Source organism: Bactrocera neohumeralis, chromosome 4 (genome assembly GCF_024586455.1).
Source record: "Bactrocera neohumeralis isolate Rockhampton chromosome 4, APGP_CSIRO_Bneo_wtdbg2-racon-allhic-juicebox.fasta_v2, whole genome shotgun sequence".
Classification (NCBI taxonomy): domain Eukaryota; kingdom Metazoa; phylum Arthropoda; class Insecta; order Diptera; family Tephritidae; genus Bactrocera; species Bactrocera neohumeralis.
Genome location: NC_065921.1, coordinates 90,724,866 through 90,747,155, shown reverse-complemented (window position 1 = coordinate 90,747,155; position 22,290 = coordinate 90,724,866).

Below are 22,290 nucleotides of genomic sequence, written 5' to 3'. Positions count from 1 at the left end.
ATGATTAAAAATGCATGATTAAATATAATAATGCAATATATTAAAATAAAACAAGTAAGGAAGGACTAAGTTCGGGTGCAATCGAACATTTTATATTGAATATATTTGAGAAGGGGTTGGTGCCGACCAGATTTTATCTATTTTTGCTCATCCCACATACTACTAATATGCCACATACTCAAAAAAATGTTTCCCTCCCGAGAAAGTGGGCAGTGGCACGCCCATTGTCCAATTTTCACACCGGCGCCGATAGAGCCCCCTTATACCATCTATATACCACCCGTATAGAATAATTTAGCATAATTTCTCGATTTTCTCTTAGCAGTTCGACCTTGGTCGACAATATAACAAAAGCACTAGTTTCTAAAAAATTAAAAAACATTTTTTTTAGTGTTTTTGATGATTCATTGCTTTCCCCAAAAAAAATAAGACATTAACTAAATTAATCTTTATATTATTAATATTAAATGCATGCCATGTTGTTCAGAATCCATAAAAAATATTTTCCAGAATTCACTTCACGCAACACAAAAAGCCATTTGCAATTTCGAGAACAATAGAGAGTTTCGCGAATAAGCACGTGCGTTCTGAACGAAGTCTTGGTTGCGACTACTTGTATAGCAATATAGATTTCTTTTACATGTTTTCTGTTTTTGCAGCGATGCTTTGTTAAATTGGTCCAAATAGCTAGTTTTATATGAAAATATGATTTGTTTTGCACGATTTTTTTGAACGGCTTTTTTCACAGGTAATTTACTGTCCCAATTAACCGTGCAAAAAGAAGATCAGTGTATATGTACTGATCGATACTTTTGCCGCTTATAGAACAGATTGGAAATGACTTTTAAAACTCGGAAACATTACTTACCCTTTATAATCGAAATCTTAAAAAAAATATATTTTTAATTCACAAAGGTTTGGTTTTTTGTCGTGCTCCTAGTTTATTTATCTGGTCTTTGTTAAAGTATAATTTTCGACCACTAAAATAAATGAAAGTTTCTTTAGATGAATGCCATACAAAAGTGATTTGCTGAATGTTCTATAACTATTCAATAACTAGTATTGTATATATCTGTAGCAAAGTTTCACAAATATGTATGTATGTAAGTGGTAAAATCTATATCTTTTATTTTGTCTTAGTACAAGGACTTACTTGATGAGCATAACTTATACCTTGCAACATGTTGAGAAAGTGTACTATACCATTTGTAGCCACCGAAACTGCCATATATGTATGTACCTTTCTCCCGATTCAGCAGTTGGTTGACTTTGTTCCTGAACATCCCTTAAGGCAATCATACATTAAACTTGAGATTTTTTGTGTAATCTTGTTTTAGTAATGCGAACACATCCAGATTTTATGGGTGTTCAAAAAGTTAATTAGATAAACGACTGCCTGACTTTCGCAGTTTGCTGTTTGTTTTATTGCGCTTAGTTAAAAGTAATTTGATTAAATTTGATGAATATTCCCAAGCAATTCGACTTAACTTTTTTTTTTGAAAATTAAGTGAGGAAATCAAAAAGAACATTTGGTTAAAAATGTTCGTATGACCTCTCTGAAGTTAACACTGTTTGCAATAGGAAAGTCTCTAAATCATAGCAATTCGCAGTTTTGCGGCTTTTCGTAGACTTTTTTATGAGTGCGTGTTGAGATTTTATTACCTGAGAATTCCTCTCCAATTTCCTTGTTCGACTCGAAGTGTTCGCTTGACATAATCAAACTTATTTTGTACGTAATGCACAGCTCTTGTTTAAATGCAATTTGCAAAGAAAAATGCAAGTATGTATGGTATGTACATATCGTCACCTGAAATGCAAAATAACGTAACAACATTTTCGGAAATTTACAGTGGCATGAATTAAACACGACATAAAATGGAACAAGAGTGAAAAACAACTTTAATATTGGTTAAAACTGGTTCATATATGAGCGCAGAAACTGAAAATGTTGGACATATGTAATATTATGTTTGTAATTTGAAGTAGTGAATCATAAGCAATAAGACGCTCTATTTCGAATTTTTTGATGATACGTTATTTTGCATTTCAGGTGACGATATGTATATTACCAAAGGATAGGTATAAGGTATGGTTTAAAAATGGTGGTTCAACAGTTTTATAATTGACTACTTACATTAAAAATTTAAAAGTAGTACTTATATGTACATATAAATATGTATCTAATATGGCTATACGTGATATAAACTCTTCAAAGGTGCTAAATTTAATATATTGGATATATGTATGTATGTATAAGGAAAAAGTCAACCGGAAACCGTTATACTTGGGCTATGCGGCTTAGACCAGTGTCTAGACCAATTTTATTACAATGTCACACTTATTGATCTACATAAACAGTTGGGAAGTCCTTATGTCGTATATATTGGAGCACGGGGTAGGTCTGCCCTGATTGCATTAACTTTTGCTATTAGTCGGAAACATATTTCTACGCGATTTCGTGAAGACAACTCACGCACTGAACGATACATTCGAAATAAATTATGTTAGAATAACGAAAACCATTATATTGGGTAGTCGAAATTTTCAAATTTCCAGAACGGAAGCGAGCGAACCATTGTCGTGCTACACGAACTGATACAGCTTCGTCTCCGTAAACTTCTAAACTTCACAAATTTCATTGGTGGCTTGCGTGGCATTCTTCCCTTTTTTACACAAAAATTTCAAAATACAAATAGCGAATTTCTTCATAATTTTTGAACAGCGTAACATTATTTCAACTTTCTCGAATTTAATTTTTTTGGTTGAATGAAGCTTAAAATCTCACCTTTCCAACACTATATGGTATGACACAATGTGATTGGTAGCACTGGAGATATACGACTGCAACGACATCTATTAACAAAATACGAAAAGACTTTTTCGACTACCCAATATAATGTGGATGGAAACTGAGGTAATACGTGGGTTGACTTTACATATTTTCGGAATTAAGGTGTAGTATATCCAACACTATACTTTGATTTAATATTGCTAGATATCTTTCATATTGACCAAGTTGAAGTTTTAAACTTCTGTATTGGGTATCCATTTTTATCAACACGATAATGTCTTGAACATAATCATTTAGTAAGTTAATTCACCTAGTAGTTGTCAATATAATCGTTACATGGTGAGTCGATGTAGTTATTATCAATTGTTCTGAGCACGTTTGATTGAAATAGCTTAAATGGACTGTGAGATATGCACCTTGAATCTATTAGATGGCCGATCTACACACTTTTAAAAAGATTTTAACACATAGTTTTGTAATTACATAAGTATGTATGTACATATATGCAACATATGGCGAGAGTATAATAAATATAGTACAAATCTGAATATTACATATACATACATACATGTTTACATGTTTCCCTCATTTTGTTTACGTTGTCATGTAAATATAATTCTTGGGAATGTAAAATTTCTCGGATTTTTGGCAACTAAAAATACTAATTAAACCAAATAAAACAAGTTTGATATTTAAAATTCGTAAAAATCATTCCCTTTCTTGTTTAGACTATTTATATTGAAGTCATATGGAGTCCCTATAAAAACTGTTACTTACTATTTTCGTTTTGCTGATTTCATTATATTCCACTATTTTGGCGGAATAAAAAAATTGTTTTCATACAATTATCTTATAAGTATGTACATATGTACATACATATGTATGTATATAAAAATGAATTGCAAAATGTGTTGCTAAACGCATAACTCAACAACGCCTGGACCAATTTGGCCAATTATTTTTTCTAAATGTTTGCTGAGGTTCAAGGATGATTTTTACGAATAGTTGCCGGCAAACCCCTAAAATCAGCCCTTTTCTTTTTCCCATACAAACGAATGAATGTTTGTTTGTTAATAACGCTAAGAGAACGGCTGCACCAATCTTGGTGAAATTTTCAGAGGTTGTTCGTTGTGAATCGGTGAATCTTGGTGAAATTTTCAGAGGTTGTTCGTTGTGAATCGGGGAAGATTCAGAAACAAAAATACCTTTTACTTTTCATCAGGAAAAGTCGGAAAATTGGATAATTCCAAAAAGTAACTTTTTTCCATACAAATTTTTTTCAATTTTTGTTTGTTTTGTTTTTCAATATTTTGATTTGTAAATTATTTGAATCGTTCAATTTTGGTCGCTTGCTTTTTTATTCCGGCTATTCAAAAGAAAAATTATTGAAAATTATTCAGTGAAAACTTTATGTGTGTTTCACACAAAGTGATCAATTCCAGATTGAAATTGGTTACGAAGTCACGAAGAGGTCGGCCTAATATCGGTCGGCGTTCTTTTTGCCATCAACGTGTGGCAGCCCAAGGCAAGAAGTACTCCCAGGATGTGATGACATAAGTGCGGAATTATGGATCGCGGTCAATCAGCATGCGATCGTCACGATGTCTGATGGACTTTATCTTGAAGCAACGTATATGTGGTGCTGTTATATACGAGATGTATTTGTTGAGTGGCAAAGGAGAGGTTTGTCGCACGTACACATTCTTCTTTGGATGGTGGATGGTAGTTACACTAGATCAAAATGATGAAATCATTTCTGCGGAAATTCCTGATGTAGAGAAAAATCCAGTATTATACGAAGTGGTGAAATCCAATATGGTTCATGGACCTTGCGGACACCACAATCCCACTTCGGTTTGTATGTCTGACAACAAATGCACGAAACACTATATACATACGTGCTTTTCTTTCGGATCCACAGACTAGAAATGATGGATAACTACTGTATCGGCGTCGCTCACCAGACGACAATGGCAGGACATTCAGCATTCAATTTAGAAAAGTGAATATCGAAGTTGACATCACATGGATGGTACTATATTCACCATTAGACAATAATTCACAGTCAAAACTCATATGAATGTTGAGTATGGCAATTTGGTGTAATCAATAAAATACGTTTGTAATTACGTCACCAAAGGAAGCAACATGACAGTTATTGGCCTTGAACGAAATGAGATCGGGAAGTATCAAATAGGTCGATCGTGAACTGCAATAAAGCGCTTTGTAGGATATTTACTTTTTTAATTCATGAACGTTTCCCGACTGTTGTGCGTCTCGCAATTTATTTGGAGAATGGCCAAAGAGTGTATTTCAACCAAGTGAATACAGTACAGCTTGTGAAACACCGCCAGCAACAAAATTAACATTTACGAGTTTTTGCTCAACTTTCGTCAGTGATCCGTTTGCGAGAACATTGCTCTATTCGGCAATGCCTTGATATTAGACATGGAATGCATCGTCAAAGAAATGATTACTCAGAAAGCAAGGTCAAGCAGAAGATGGACATCTAAGTGTGTTCTCAATTAATGCATTAAGATGAATTTACACAATCCACCGGAAAAAACGCTTCTACCTTCGGTTGCTATTGATTAATGTATGCGGTTCAACTTCATTTGAGTCATTCCGTAGTGTGAATGATACGGTGTGTGCAACTTTTTGAGAAGGCAATTACAATTGCTGCAACATGATAATCACTGGAATCAAACGATGGACCTTGCGATAGCTACTTCGAATGCAAATGAAGTTCGCACACTTTTCGCGATAATCATTTCGGCATATTAGCCTTCAAATCCGCGTCTATTATGGGATACGAACAAAAATGACATGCCGAAGACATTTTACATCGTATTCGCTAAGAATTGGATATGGGAAAATTTTGATTGATACTTCCAGTGATTTGATATCCATTCCACCTGCCGTTTGTCAATTCACTTCAACGAAAGATAAACTCATCACGAATGCTTATGCCAACATTGGCTGAATTATCGTAACTGTGATTGCTTGAGAGCACGTGCAATTTAGCACTTAAACTGGAAGATTCAAAGTCAAATGGCGGGAGGTTTGCGCTCATACAAAACGATTGATCCTCTTGATAATGAAGACGAAGCCGTGAATTATCCAGTGGAATTTCTAAAATCTTTAGAGAGGCTTGGTATACCGCCGCATAATTTGCGTCTCAAAGTTAGATCTGTCATTATTATATTTCGCAATCTTCATGCGCGGAAACTGTGTAATGGAACTCGACTGATTGTGACGGAGCTATCGAATACAAGGGGGCCAATGCTTGATTCTACGAATTCCAAAGATTTGCCATTTCAGTTCACAAGGATAAGCGCTAGAAGAGTGTGGCATAAATCTGGAAATGCCATGTTTTTCACACGGCCAATTATACTTGGCGTGTTCACAAGTTGGAAAACTATCTTCTCGGTACATTTACGCACGGGAACTGAAAGCAAAAAATGTTGTTTATAAAGCTGCCCTACATTGAAAAAAAATTTAGGAAAATCGCCTATAAATGAATCTAAATGTGGCAGAGCATTTATTTGGCTTGTTCAATAAGTGCGTAAAGGACTTCTTATATAGCTACCGGTTTTAAGTAAACAGCCATACGGTTATCGTGAGTCTCAATCTATTTGCGGAATATCATCTGTTACGGATGGAAAAGCCTCTACTGACCTGCATATTCTAGTACATTTAAATTGGACTGGGTTTTGATATCATATGCACCTAATGTTATATATGTATGTATAATACATTGAAACTCAAACATTGAAACATATTTTCGTTGAAAATAACTAAAAAACCTATGGATACAAAAAATTAATCCTACTTAAAAGTATGTAATAAGAAGCGAAACAAAACTTCATGAAGCTTTTGTAATATTGTATAATATATTTTTGGCAGAGGTCGACCCCTCGCACATTGCGTACATGCCATATAACTCAAATACTACCATACTCGTATTACATATATAAATAGGTATGTAGAACAGAGTGGAGGTGCAAATTAATGGGCGTTACTGGCAACGAAATATGTACTGAATGAAAAACTGAAGAAAATCTCAAAAGAAACCCTAGCAACGCCTAAAAAGTTAAGTGTACTTTGGTGACGGAAGTTGGACATTAGGTATTCGTTTGAAGGTGTCCATTAATAGCAAAAGTATGGTCTTATGTACATACTATAGAAGTATGTACAAACATGCATCACAAACACTATATAAAAACCACTAGGGCAGAATTAAAATGGTAAAAAATGTGAAATGCTTTTAATTTCATTTATTAATTTGCCTACAAAGTATCGTTTGCTTTAATTTGCGGTGCGGGTGCAGACACGCGCGAACAACAGGATCAAGAAAAAAGCGTTGATGAATGTTTTTGAGTGCGCGAAAACTGAAAAAATTAATTGTAAGAAAAAGAAAATGGGTGATGGTATCCTGCTTGTGATTTGTATGTGTTGGCGGGTTGTTTTTCGACGGTAGGTGGTTGGTTGGTTTTGTTCTAAGAGTGTAAGTGCAAAGTGTACTTATGAAAAAAATTATTCTTTGCCTGTGAATTTAGAATAAGTATGTAACGTAAACAAAAAAATACTTCTCTTTATCTTTCGTTGCTTCGAGGAAAATATTTTGTACATACATACATATGTACGTATGTATATATAAGCTCGTAATTTTTTGAAACTTTCCATTTACTTTCAATGAATTTCTCTTTTATTATAGCTACTCTTTTCATCTAAGATATCACATAAGAAGCGGTCAGAATATATTGAATACGCGTCAAGGTTAATGAAGTATACATACATATGAATATGGTAAGTAAATTTTTGCATAAGCGTTTTATGTATTAGAACTTCAAGTCTCAGCTTCAAAAACTATAAAGTTTATTTTTTAATTAAAATTAAAAGTCATATACTTTTTTTGAAAACTTTAATTTATTACCCAGCATGTGACTAATAAGGTACTCGTTAGCTAAATCTCAAATAGATGAATGACCTAAAGCCCCTCTATTTCTCTGGCTGTTCCATGACATTTTTTCATCATTTGAAATGAAATACAAATGTATTTATTTTTTGCATTATTGATATAAATAATTTAAGAGTTATTTAAATAAAGAAGAGAAGATAACAGAAAAGGTTTATTAATTTTTCAAAAATTGTTTTAACGTTGAATATATTTAATTAGCTTCAATATACTTATGTACATACATATACATATGTATATGTAAACATATAATATGTATGTACATATGTACATATAAGCTATAAGTATGCTATTAACTTTGCAATGTATATTTCTTACTATTCGTCCATATATTGCAGAAGCAATTTCATCATATAAATTTTTAATAGACTGAATTACGTGGTTAAATATCTTTTTCAGTGTTATTCGATATATTTAATCTTTTAGTGTGCACATGTTTTATACAAACACTCACGTTTTAGAGTTAGTACACATATTGGCGTACACATATTGGCTTTCGATTTTTAAAGCTTGAAGGTTCCACTGAGAGGGAAATGTTGCGTTTGTTCTTTTCATCTTAAAATGAAAGAAATTGTATTTTACTGAATTCGCCGTTATAGATATACTGCTTAGATGTACACTGAATTGCACATATTGCAGAAACTGACTATTAGATGAAAAAACTAGTCAATTCTGTCCAACATTTTGCATGTTTTGTCTGTATAGAAAATCAATAACTGAGACTAAACGTAAATTCTCTTTTAAACAATATAAAATAGTTTATAAAATATATAATATTATATTTGTTCTTCTATTGCAATGTATTTATGTAGTACTATAATATTTATTTATATTTACTTATTTAATAAATTCTATTTGCAATTTAATATATAGAACATGGGCAAAAAATTAATACTACATTCCTTAATTTATTTAATATTCCCTACAGATTTTTCCTATATACATATGTATGTTGTACCGTAAAACACCATTCAACTCAAGAAAAAAAACATTAGTAAGTAGCAAATATAGAAGTACAATCACGAGCACATATGACGTTCTAAATCGGTCTGATATTGTTGTTATGGATTATTTTGCGTATGGCAAACGCTCGAGAACATAATATGGTAAGTCAAGTAACACGAAAACTATAATTACATTTCGCTTGAAAAATTACGTCAAAGGTATTTTGTAGTTAAATCTCAGAAGGATATTACATACATATGTAAGAACTTGCAAAAGTAAAATTATACGTAAGCAACGTACCTTTACGTTCCCTTATTATCATATAAATAAATATACGTGCGTAAATATATGTGAGTAACCGTTTTAGGCTATTATGTCGTAAAGTGTTGAATCGTTGTCCTGCATATTCAGTATAATATAATATGAGAGTGTGAAAAAATGGACAGAAAGAAAAAAATAAATTTATACAACATTTGGAATCAATCAAAACTCAATACAATTGCTAAGAATCCATCTCAATCACAAACAGCAGATTAGTATGTTTGGTGAATACATATGCAAAACGCTAGTTTTTGAGTGTTAACGACATTGGGATACCAATTATAATCCTGCCTCCTTTGAATACGTAACATTGAAATGGAAATAAAGTCTGTTGGGGTTGCTGACAATTTGACCTCTTCGTTCCGTTGACACACTCATGAACTCTACAAACTAATTCATTCCTATTTGCTTGTATATTTGAAAATAGATATTTATGTAAATACTTACATATGTATGTATGTATCTTTTTAAGGTAAGATATTCGATTTTTTTTGATGTTTGGGTGAAAATTGAAAATCATTCAAGATTGAATGTCAATCATTAGTAATTTTTTGATTTTTTATTTTCTAATACTTTACGAAGTTTACTGAATATAAGAATTCGTTCATAAAAAATAATTTGTTAGACTTTTGTGTGTTTTATGGTTAAGTTAGGTATGTTCTACATAATAACTTTCCGATTGAAGGGAAAAAAGTTAATAATTTATACCTACTGAAACATAGAACAACAAATTTTTGATTATAACAATACAGCCGACACTGATTTTCTTTCGATAAGTTTAGATTTCCTCAAACGAATTAAACTTAGGAACTTTTGGGTTACAACTAGACATTTTCCAAGCTAATTAAGGTAATAATTGCATTAATAATATTAATAATAATAATATTAACAATTGTCATAACTGGGTCAAACCACGTCAAGTGGTCCACGAAAATTTCGAAAAATCACCGATTTTGAAAATTAGCAGTTCATTAGAAAGGGGACCAGACGCATACCCCGCGATATAAATATTTCGTCAAAATTATTTTTTTATTTTAAAGTTAATGAAGGTTGAAATTTGGAGCATGATAAAATTGTAAAATTTTTTTATCATAAACTACTAGAGTTAAATCGATGAAATTTTATGAAGTCAATAGAAGTAAATAATAACATTTTACCTAATTTTTTGAAGAACTGTTTAAAAAGTTCAATTCACTTTATCGACACCAGAAAATTTGGGCATACAATAATCTAAAAGGAAATTAGAATTTATGATTTTCTGGGTTCAGCCAAAGAACCTACACTTCAGACCAAAAATTTCAGTCTTCCTTCGATATTGTCCATTTCAACATTTGATTTGTGAATAATTTCCTATTTTATCTCGCTTTGGATTAATACCGCTTTACTATATGTGTGTGAACATCAAGCGAATCAACCTATCTCGACCATTAAAAAAATTTCATATGTACATACATATTTATTGTTCTATATCTACTATATTCGGTGAATCATGTCGCTAGAGTATGTAAATTAAAAAAACTTTGGGGACTCAACGTGAAATCTGTTCCTACTAATTTAAGTTCTCTGCATCTAGTAGAAAACCAAACTATGTACAACTACAACAACACCAATGGTATTTGCAAGTTTTCAAAGCACTTGCACGCAACATGCACACAGGACATAACTTTTGCCTAGTACTTGTTTACTTAAATTGCTGTATCATTAGAAACTCATTGAATGTAGTTGATAAAGGCAAATTTTTTTGGTACAAAACTTGTGCTGAATAAAGAAGCAAGAAATGGTAAAAATATTGTGTACAAATATTTGCGGTTTCAGCTTTGAGCAGTGTAGTAGGTTTCTATCGAAACAACTAAATATGTTTCTCTGTATACTTCAAATATTTACTAGGAAGAAATAAAAAATATCCTGCAAAATATAAGACGGAAGGTATTTGAAAAGATAGTAAGAATTCTACAAAGTCAAAATAATTATGTCTGTAATAGTATTAACTTGTGTAAAAAATTTAGATAACCTATTGGAGCGGGTATGTGTGCTCCTTGATGTTATAAAGATATAGATATTGGAAATGGACGGAATGACTCCAGTGCCACCTGTGGAATTTGAAAATGCATGAATGGCTATAACTCAGAAACCTTGTAAGTTCCGTTTTTGACCTGTGGGGTTCCACAGACTTCCAGCCCTATTGTATAGAAGTTCTAAAAGTGCATTATCTAAAAAGCTCTTCCTTTACTCGTAAAATTTCGGAAAAAATTATATCGACAATAATCGAAATTTTTTTTAAGTAAGCTTATTTCACAATTCACACAGTTAAAAAATATTTGGTGTTTGAAGCTCCCGAACTAAGCTTTGTAAAATTTGTTTTAAATATCCAAGAGTTTTTACTGTAATATATATCAAAACAAAAGTAGCTCAATAAGCTCGGATGTTGTCTGAAGAAAATTATTTTAAATATATTGTTACATATATTTTTATGTAAAATATCGCTTTTCTAATTATACGTCTAAGGGATGAGGGAAATGCTCATCAATAATTTCCTTTGAAACTACAGACGCTTAATTAATTCGATTGAGTGAGAGTGGTCCTATTTTCAATGGCTACTCAAACAATTTGTTGCTGGGTATATACATAAATGTACGTTCATATATGTGTACAAATTGTCCTTACTTGTTAGTTTGCAATTAAAAATTTCCAATTCACTTCCTTTAAGAAAATCTAGGTTGTATTGGAATCACTATTTTACCATATGAATTATAAATATATTTTCATTTGTTAATTCAGAAATATATTTTTACTACGTATTATATACAAAAGCTTTTTGAATATAACCCAAGAGTCCTAAACAGGAGGAGAAGGTGTAAGTAAGAACGACACTACCAAGAGGTAGTGTTATCTTACACATAAACGGTATAGAGTTAAGGATTTATTTACATACATATTTACATTTACAAAAGAAAGGTGTATGTATGTATGTACTATGTACATACAAACCAAAGTTACGAGGTCGAAATTTAATTAACCATTTTTGTTTTCGCTATTTGAGTTATTTGCCACGTTTCAACATTGACAGTATTTGTTTGCTGTTCGTGGATGCGTAGAATCCAAATTTAGTTCATTTTGATTTTTCCGCATTATGCTCTGAATCTGTTGTTTTCATGTCCGACTTACCATGGCAATGTTTATTTCCAAAAGCTTCAAAAGCTGCAGAAGTACGTTTATACAAGTATGTATATTCCCCTACAAGATGTTTGAATATTTAAGTGATTAGAACACGTTGTTATTGTACGTTAAATAATTTATTTATTTTTTCCAGTTATTTATATTTTGGACATTAGGAACTGATGTTTGAAAAGCGACAATTGTTGCTAAGCTAATTAGATATACTAATATCCTACTCCTATAGTGGTGTTCTTCATTGTATTAGTCGAGAAATTAAGGATCTTCCATTGTATCAAGTACCTATTTTCTTAGTATTAATGAAAGCACTGTTTTACTTGAGTGATTTTATTTTCTTAAATAGTAAAATTGTCAGATTACATTTACAATAGCAAAAGCTAAATTAAGAATCAAATAATTTATTGAAATAAACTTGTCAAATTCCGAAATATTAACCTACGGCTTTACTGAACTGAAGTTGGTATGGCACGAGACCACCCATTGCTGAATCTAGGGATATATGAACGGCTGATTCGGTCAATTTATTGTAAATGACCATTGTGAATTGGCGCACTTTCTGCATTCATTCTTAACAAAAAAAACTGTAACAAATCTTTATAATTTAAATAGAAATTATAAAATCTATTTAAAATTTACCTTCCTCAACAATTTAACGTCAAAATATGTATTTTAGTAAAATGACAGCTAGCACAGGGTTGCAATTATTTTTTTACGTGTCATTGCACGAAAATAAACATGGGTTTTCGTCTGACACATATTACAGCCATTGCAAATAATTTTCTCCATGTGTTTGTTGTTGTGCTGTTGCACCAAGAGGAAAATTCTGCAATTCGCGTACCGTGCAAGGGTTTTGCAAGAGCAAAGGAATCTCCCTATTATTTTAATATTTTTAACCTCTCACAACATGTTGGTAGAGAGGGAGTATTATGGTCTCGTTCACCTAACGGATGTTTGTATCACCTAAAACGAATCAAGATAGATATGTACATATGTATGTAAATGATCAGGCTAACGAGACGAGTTAAGATCCGAGAAATCTCAATGAAGCTTGCTACATACATACATATGTATGTATGTTCCTTGGCACCCAAGAGTGGCCCAGAAAACATTATATGAAAATCTATAAAATGTCATAACTAAGCACTAAATTAACATACACAATTTGAATTTGGTACAGGGGATCGGAGTAACAAGGGACACCTAATTTAATTTTTTTATTAATTAAATTTTTTTAAAGGATTAAATAAGATTTTAACCATATTTCTATCACAACTTCTCCATATAACAAACTTGTCAATTCTATCTGATTCTTTCATTTTACAGTATACAAATCAAAAATCAATGAAATTTTCAGAACAAAACTTTTCACAAATAGTGCAAAGGTGCTTAATATTGTGCTAAAAAATATTGTGGAAATCAGACTATAAGTATTCAAGGACACAGCCACCAAATATGTCGAGCTCACTGCATATGACTGATTTTTACCAAACATTCTACCAATATGTGAGTTCTAGTACTGAAATTCGGGGAGAAAAGTTTTTAATGACAGCATGCCTTTGTGCTAAAAATGGGTAAAATCGTATCAATACTTCCTTTAGCTCTTATATACCTGATATAAATATGTTCGAACTAGCGGTTGACTTTATACTTGGAAGCAGTACTTTCTTCTTTCAATTAAGATATGTACGAAATCCTGTATATTACCTTACCTTGCGAGAATATAAAATGTTTGGTTACATCCGAACTTAGCTCCTCCTTACTTGTTCAATACACAATTTTACCAATACCTGAATATATTTTCACGCCTTTGAGTTCCGTTAAATCTTCATTAATTTTTTTAATTTGTTTATTTTGTTATTTGATTTTATTTAATAAGTCAATAATCTTATGAGCTTGACATTGCACAGGCTTCTTAAATATAGTTGTTGATTAATGAAAATTGGTACTTAATAGCTTTGTTCTTTGAATCTTTGCTTTCTAATATTAAAATCGAGCTCAGACTATTATATTAAAAAAGAATATAATGCTGGAAGAATATACTAATATACTATAAATCAAACTTGTTTGATGGATCAGTGCAGACAATTAAAAATCGCTTGTTAAGGCATTTTAGCCTACAATCGCTCAATTGCCAGTTTTTAATACTATTTGTATTAAATTTTGCAAGAATAACACTCTTTTGTCTACATACATATGTACATCATATTGAGAAATTTTCTATAGTTTAATACTAATATACGAGATCTACAATAACTTTTGTCATGTTTATTGTGAACAACTCGACGAATTCATTTAGTTTACCAACAAATGTTAGGTGTCCCGTTACATACTTTCAATAGGCAGGTAAATGTTTACGCACATCTGTTAAAAAGGCCAGTTATATTCGGCATTTTGAGGAGATATTATGTCATTTCATTCTTAAATTAAAGACAGTGAAGCAGTGGCTGGACAATAGGGATGCTGTACTGATGAACTGACAAAAATTCAATGCACCTGGTTGCGCTCAATTTACTCCGTTTGGTAATTACGGATTCTGCCAAGTGGTATCGTGTATCAGGTCCAAATAAATTTTGAAAAACTTGTACAATATAACATTGGGAGAAAACAAATTTTTAACACATAAAATTAAATTACTTATTCACTATCTTTGGTTTGGGGTTTAAAAAATACAATCTCATAAACTTTAGAGGAAATGTATCGTCACCTGAAATGCAAAATAACGTAACAACATTTTCGGAAATTTACAGTTGCATGAATGAAACACGAAATAATATGGAAGATGAGTGAAATAAAAATTTAATATTGGTTAAAACTAGTTTATATTTGATCGGAGAACCAGAAAATGTTGAACATATATAATATTATGTATGCAATTTGAAGTAGTGAAGCGTAATCAATAAGACACCCAATTTCGAATTTTTTGATGATACGTTATTTTGCATTTCAGGTGACGATATACAATATACCTACTTTAATTTTTATATACTGAAAGTGTAGAAAGTACAAATTACTTTTATCCCACATGGATAATTAATTTTAATTTTTGCGAAATTTAGAGGAATTCCCTTTTTACTGGTTAAAGCAATTGCAAAGAGCACAAATTTAAAGGTTACAATTTTTTCTGTAACCATTCTACCGTGCATAAACAGAATTCGGTGTACATACTTATGTATATGGAAATGTTAAACTAAGGATAGAATGGATCAGTTCGAACGACCTACTCCCAATATACTAATGTTTGTTTCTCTGCTGTAGTATCTTGAGCAAAATATGAGTAGGTATTAAAACTGGATGCAGATCTCGCTAAAACTAAACGAGCCTATTTAACTTAGCACAAATTGACGTCGCTTTATACTTTCTGCAAACACTAATATGATGAGTATATTTATTTTCGTTAGTTAGGTTGACTTTATAAAATATACGAAATATTAAAACTTACAATAGGTTAATTTGACACCAAATGTTAAATATACACATGTATGATATGTACATACATACATATGTGCTATATATAGTATGTATACCTAGGCATTTTAATTATAAACGAATAAGTATATCAAAGAAATGTCAGGTTGAGAAATAGTATTTATTAAAACTTAGGACTTCATATTACAAATACATTAATTTTAGTTTTCCTTTCATTCGTTAAGAGATTGACATATACTATGTACTACGAGGTTGAAATGCATTGTATTATAACATGTGTGATATACCTACATACATAAGTATGTTCATAAACATAAGTACCATACTTACCAGGTTGAATGCTGCTAGCTGACATAAACATTTATAATTCAGTTTTTAGACATTTACATAGAAGAGTGAAGAGTATAACGGAATGCATTAACTTTTGTAACCAAAAATACCAAATTGAGGAGCGTACATGTGAGTCGGCCTAATGCAATAAGAGTGTTATCCAAAAATATGAATAAATAAAATATTTGTCGACGTAAAACAAATACGCGTGTTATCAGCGCATGTGAGTTTTTTTTTAATAGCATAACATGTGTTTCAACGAAGTCAAAGTGGATTTAATATTATAACTTGAACTATGTTTTAAAATATGCTCAGGGAAATTTATGTACATACTTATATTCAGTCCAAATGCTCCTTTTTATACTCTTGAAATATTTTGATACATGTTTTGTTCTGGTTGTTTGTATCACCTATAAAACTAATGGAGATAGATATGGAGTTATGTATGTACTATATATGTATAAGTATAAATTACCAGAATGAAAATACGAGTTGAATTGCGAATGACTGTCTGTCCGTCTGTCCGTGCAAACGATAACTTGATGAAAACTACTAAAAGCGTGGTAACTAACTTAGTAAATGCGCCAAAGGATTGATGCATGACTTCAGCTTCTCTTGGAACTGCTTTGGGGTATTTTTAAATTTGCCGGTCTTCTCTTATGTCCCTGGATTTCATAAACAGGTTGGTAAAGAAGGGCGCTATAAGAGCAAGTGTAAATATTGGACAAAGGGTGTGGCACCACCCACATCCTATTTTTCAGGAACTACTTGACCAATTCTAATTCCATCTGATTCTTTGACTTTGATTTTACTGTATACAAACCAAACATCAATTAAGTTAACAAAATAAGGCTTTGTACAAATAGTGCACTCAGGGTGCTTCATCTTACTCCCAAAAAATTTCGAAATCCGACAATAACTTCTAAAAAATCCAGCCACCAAATGTGTGGACCCCAGTGCATTTGGTTGATTTTTTACCGAACATATCGGTCATCTGTGAGGTCTAGTATTGAAATTTGGGGAGAAAATTTTTGTGATGACAGATATCTTTGTGCCAAAAATGGGTAAATTTTCTCGTAATAATTCGATTATTCCATCTGCTATTTGGCACGTAGCCCCGTCTTGTTGAAACCAGATGTTGTCACGATCAACTTCTTCCAATTGCGGTCATATTTTACCGCACAACACACATGAAAGATGACTTTCCTAAAATAATCGTCATTGTTTTGAAGCTGTTCCTAGGCAAAATAATCAAATTCACAACGTTTACGGTGGTTCAATGGCTTCAGTTCTTGAGTAAGAAAAATTTTATGCAGATGCTGGCCCAAATCCTTTCTCAAACTCCGTCAGGTTGTAGTTTGAGACAGTCCAAATGTTGGAGAACGTCTTAGAATTGAGAAATTGCAGTCTTCATTAGATTTTCATTGGGGAACAATTATTTGATAATAAAATTGAATAATTTGTAAACGTTGTGAAAAAACGGTAGAAAAAAAGCAGTATTTTACTGCCTCACTGCAGACCTCATCATCTCTAGAGGTGCTCTAATCCTTATCTAAACGTTGTGCGGGATCAAAAGTTAATCACTGATATAGTCAGATTAATGAGTGATTATATAAACATGGTATCTTTCAGCATTAATATTATGATATACCATAATGTAGATTATGTTGAAATCAAAATAGATAACTTGGATGTGTTTTATAAGTTAACAACAGTCTAATTCGTTGGAAACTATGGCATATAGTTACGACCGTCTAATTAAAATTAAACAGTTAGGATATCTAGAAAACTTCACACGCTTTTAATTCTTAAAAATGGAAAGAGTATATAAAGTGCGGTTGTACCCAAGGGTTCTTCCTTAATTGATATCAATATACCCTACCCAAAAATAGTATATGTATGTATTTACATTAAGTTACATTAATTTGCTACTTCCATTTCATCTGCAACAGTATTTATTCGCTTGGTGAGAAATTAACAACTTAATTAATTTCTTAGTCATTTATCTTTTCATTTCTGTTTTCAACACTCGCAAACATATATTTATGTATATATGAGTACATGGTCGAAATATGTTTGGTATAAACTTTTTCTCAATTTTTCTGTAACTTTGGTATTCGAAAGAAAAGTTTAGTTGTATGAGTCGCTTTAAGCGTTTTCTAGTATTGTGTATTTTATTCTCTAGCAAGAATATGGTACGTACATATGTGTAATATATACATATGTATATATTTTCACAAACTGTTTAATTTTTAATCAAATGTTATTACGGTATACATATGTATGTAGGTAAAGTAATACATAGAAATGTATTTATGTGTAAATTATGAAGAGATTGGAGAGATGCCATTTCATCAAGAAAACACAACGGTTTAGTGTGGTTTTTGGGCCGGTGGAATCATCGGTCAATATTTATTCAAAAATGATGCCGTTTAGAACGTAACCGTTATCATCCCGTGATAACCGACTATTTGATGCCTGAAATTGAAACTCGTGGCCTCAGCGACATTTGATTTCAACAAGACGGTGCCGTTTATTATTTATATTGATATTGATAAAAAATAAATTTAATTTTTTCTATTGATGGTAACCGCTGAGAAACATTTACAAAAATTGGTGTAAAGCGCGGGCTCCCTTGATAATTCTCGGTCCCCATTTTTTCCCCTTTCCTGTAATTTGTATACCATAGCCACAACGATGTAGGGACGGATCTAGTAAAGGTTTATATAATTTGAGAAATATTTTAAAATATATTCAAATTAAAAAAATGTATATGTTAAAAATAAAAACATTAATAATTATTATAATAAATTTTACGAACTTTGACATATTGGAAAAGATTTACAAAACAGCATCTGCGCTGCATAGAAATATGGAAGTCATATTACAAAAGTGCAAAACGATAGCACGCCGTGTAATGCCCATAGGCAAAACATGACAACCCTTTCGTACAAATGTTTTACTTTATTTTTTTGCTAAGCGTTGTGACCCTGTGATTTTTTCAGTGCTTCAACGCTTTTTTGTGATCATACATATTTTTTCAATTTGCATTTTTTCCTCCCTTGATCTTTTTGTATTTGAAAAGTTCTTTCTATTAGTTTTTCGTACATATGTATATATGTTGTTGCCATCCCATCGAAAGTGAGTATTAATCAGTTTTCTTGCTGTGCAGTGTGTGGGTCGTTTATACCAGGATGCTCAAATACATTTTTGGTTCACGACAAATGTCATGCACTATTCCTTTATTCCATATTAATGCTTAACAAGTGAATATTCATTTGTTTCCTCATTCAGAAAAAAAGTACGCTTGAGCAAGGGTTAAATTTCCGAAACGATTATAAAAAACTAAGAGGGAAAGAGTTTTTTGTAAAGGATAAAGTATTTCGTGCTTTTGCGTGCGGTTAGGTACACACAAAATGTTCAAAAATTTGCATAGCTCAGATATATATAGGGTGCCCGCTCATTACTAATAAACATATTTTTGACTTGATAAGTATAGGTGGACATGATATTCCTTTGCCAATAGCGCTGGTACATATGTATATAAGTAATCTTTAACATGGATCGAAACTAGGGAATTTTCATATTATGTTTGCTTAAAATGTCTTCGTTAAATGTGACTGAATGTTCCTAACTTTTTACGAAATGACATTTTTTTTATATTGTACATACACATACTTACATGTGTATATCAAACATTGAAGGTTGAGCATTTTATTAATTTTCGTGACTTCTTGCAAATATAAATACTATGATATTGAATAAAGACCAAACACCATGTATATATTTCCTAAGTGCACAGATTCCACATTTATCATTATCATGAGCCGCTTATAAATGAAAAATAAGAATTAAAAAAATTAGGGTAGTTTAAATAGGAAAAAATTAAAATTCACCCAGACAACGCAACAAAAAAATCTGAACAACGAAAAAAAGGGTTGAGTGGCGAGTGTTCCTGTAAGTTGAATGTTGTTGCTTTCGAAATTTGAATATGTACGTATACTATACATTTAGATGCAAAGAGAGTTAATCAGAAAAATTGGAAATCGCACAGATGAGTTTCAAATGATGAAAAGGGGGCTGTGCGGTGAGGCGGCGATAGAGTTGCAGCCGGCGAAAAGGATATGCGACGCTGAGTCGACAAGATTGCCCCAGCCCAAGCAGTTTTTTAAATGTGGCTGAGTGGCTTCTGGATACATTTTTTTTGCTACGTGCGCCGAGGGGTGACTTAATTTCACGAAAGCGAAAGCGAAAAATGTGTACACATTTTTAAGTGCTGAGCATAACGGTTCAGTGCAGTACAGGGTAAACGGGATGGGGATGTACGATTTTAATTTTAATTTGAAAAATATGCATCGCATAATGCGTACTAGTTTGAGGTGACTGTAAAAACAACCGTGTTCACTCGTAAAGTTAAAGCCAATCTTCCAACGGTGGTCTGTTTGTTTCCAAAGGGTAGGTGCGGAATGGGAAGTATTTTTACGTGCGTAAAGCACTTAGGCGAAATTATGTTAGAAACAGGAACGCTATCTCCGCTAATGTAAAATGGAAAACAAAAAATCGATTTTTCTTCAACTTTAAATATTCTCCTTAAACTGTTTTTATTCCTCTAAGTCGTAATGCCAACAGACCTTCATCCCCACTTTTATGCAAAACTCATTTGGTGGCTCATGTTGTGCTCATTAAATAGGCAAAAAATGAGGGTGATACATTTTTTTCCTTGGATGACTGCCAGCGTACACAGAAAAATCTGTAATGAATCCTTTTGCTTCTCGAGCGCCGTAATTGTGTATACTTCTTTCCATTAGGACGTGTGCGCACCACGCGCTCTTCTCCTTAGAAGACATCCTTACAAGCCATAAGAAATTAAATTAACGTCAAATCGTTGGTGAGCATAAAAAAAATTACGAACAAAGAATAAATGATACTTAAGAGAAGTGTTGACTGAAGGATAGCGGCAGAAGGTAGTACGAGTGTGCTGCTGCTTAATCATCGCTCTCATTTCCCTCGAATTTTATATTAATGCACAAAAAATATTTTTTGAGAACAAAGCATAAGAGGCAAGGATTTTCTTATTAAAAAGCTATAAAATTATGTTCTTTGCTGAAAAGATGTAAAAACTTCAAATTTTTTTTTATAATTTTTGCCGGTTTTAATTTTAAGATCAAAAATATTTTGGCATTTTTACATACATACATATGTATATGTGCAGATATTTGTTTTGTGTATTATTTTTTAGTTATATACTAACGTTAATAAGTGTTGAATGGGGTCTAGAAAGGTTTCGTAAAGGGTAAACTTTTGTGTAGGTACGATTTTAAGAATGTGGTATTTGATGTATTAGCATTTTAAATAGTAGAGTTTTTGACCTGGGAAGAGATTCAGATATATTGTAAATCTATACCTGTGCTCTGAAAATACTACAGCTGTAATTGAATCTTAACCTAAGAGGAAATTATCTTTTGGCATGACATATTGTGATGTGCTTCGTGCCGATTCCGGAAAGGTGAAAGCAACAGTTTACAGCGACATATCCAATAGTGAAAATTGCTGTATATACATACATACATACATAGGAAGATATCAATTATTTTTTTTAATTTCAATCGATCGAGTCTTTGATTGTGTTTATCTTCCTGGCGATAAATAAGAGTCCCAAAGATAGGACAAATTCTAATTTAATTGTATTTTTTATTTCTCGTTCTTGTTTTTGTAAACTTAATTTTGTTGCGACATGGTAACGTATTACGTTAAACGCTACCAGCACTACATGTACGTACATACATACATACATATATTATGGGGAAAAGCATAGTTATAACAATCTGTAAAGAAAAAAATAACTGTCTTAAAGTCAAAATGAACAAGTATTTCACCAGTTCAAAAAGAGGTGTAACCTGCCAGAAGCAGATCATTCAAAAAAACTTCAACACCAAAACAGTCTGATGTTTATAAACGGTCCTTTCACAGCAAGAAGTAATTCATAAGAAGTTTCTGGAACCCTTGTAGAGTATATTTTACCTTTTCCTTATTTCAACACCTAATCCATGCCTACTCACAGACATCAAAGGGTTGCTAAGGGAATTTAGATCTATGTAAGCAAGTAAAATTTCTTTAAAGAAAATTTAACCAAATTGTCCTTTAGACAAAGTTGCTAGTATATAAGAGAGTAATAAAAAAATATATATAAGTATATATGTATGAGTATTTGCAAAGTCGGTGAGTCGATAATGAAGGAAATGGAGGTGGCAGAATGAAAACAGTTGCGACAATGAAAGGTTCCTGCACAGTAAACTGGAAAAGAGTACGTACATAAAACGTGCTG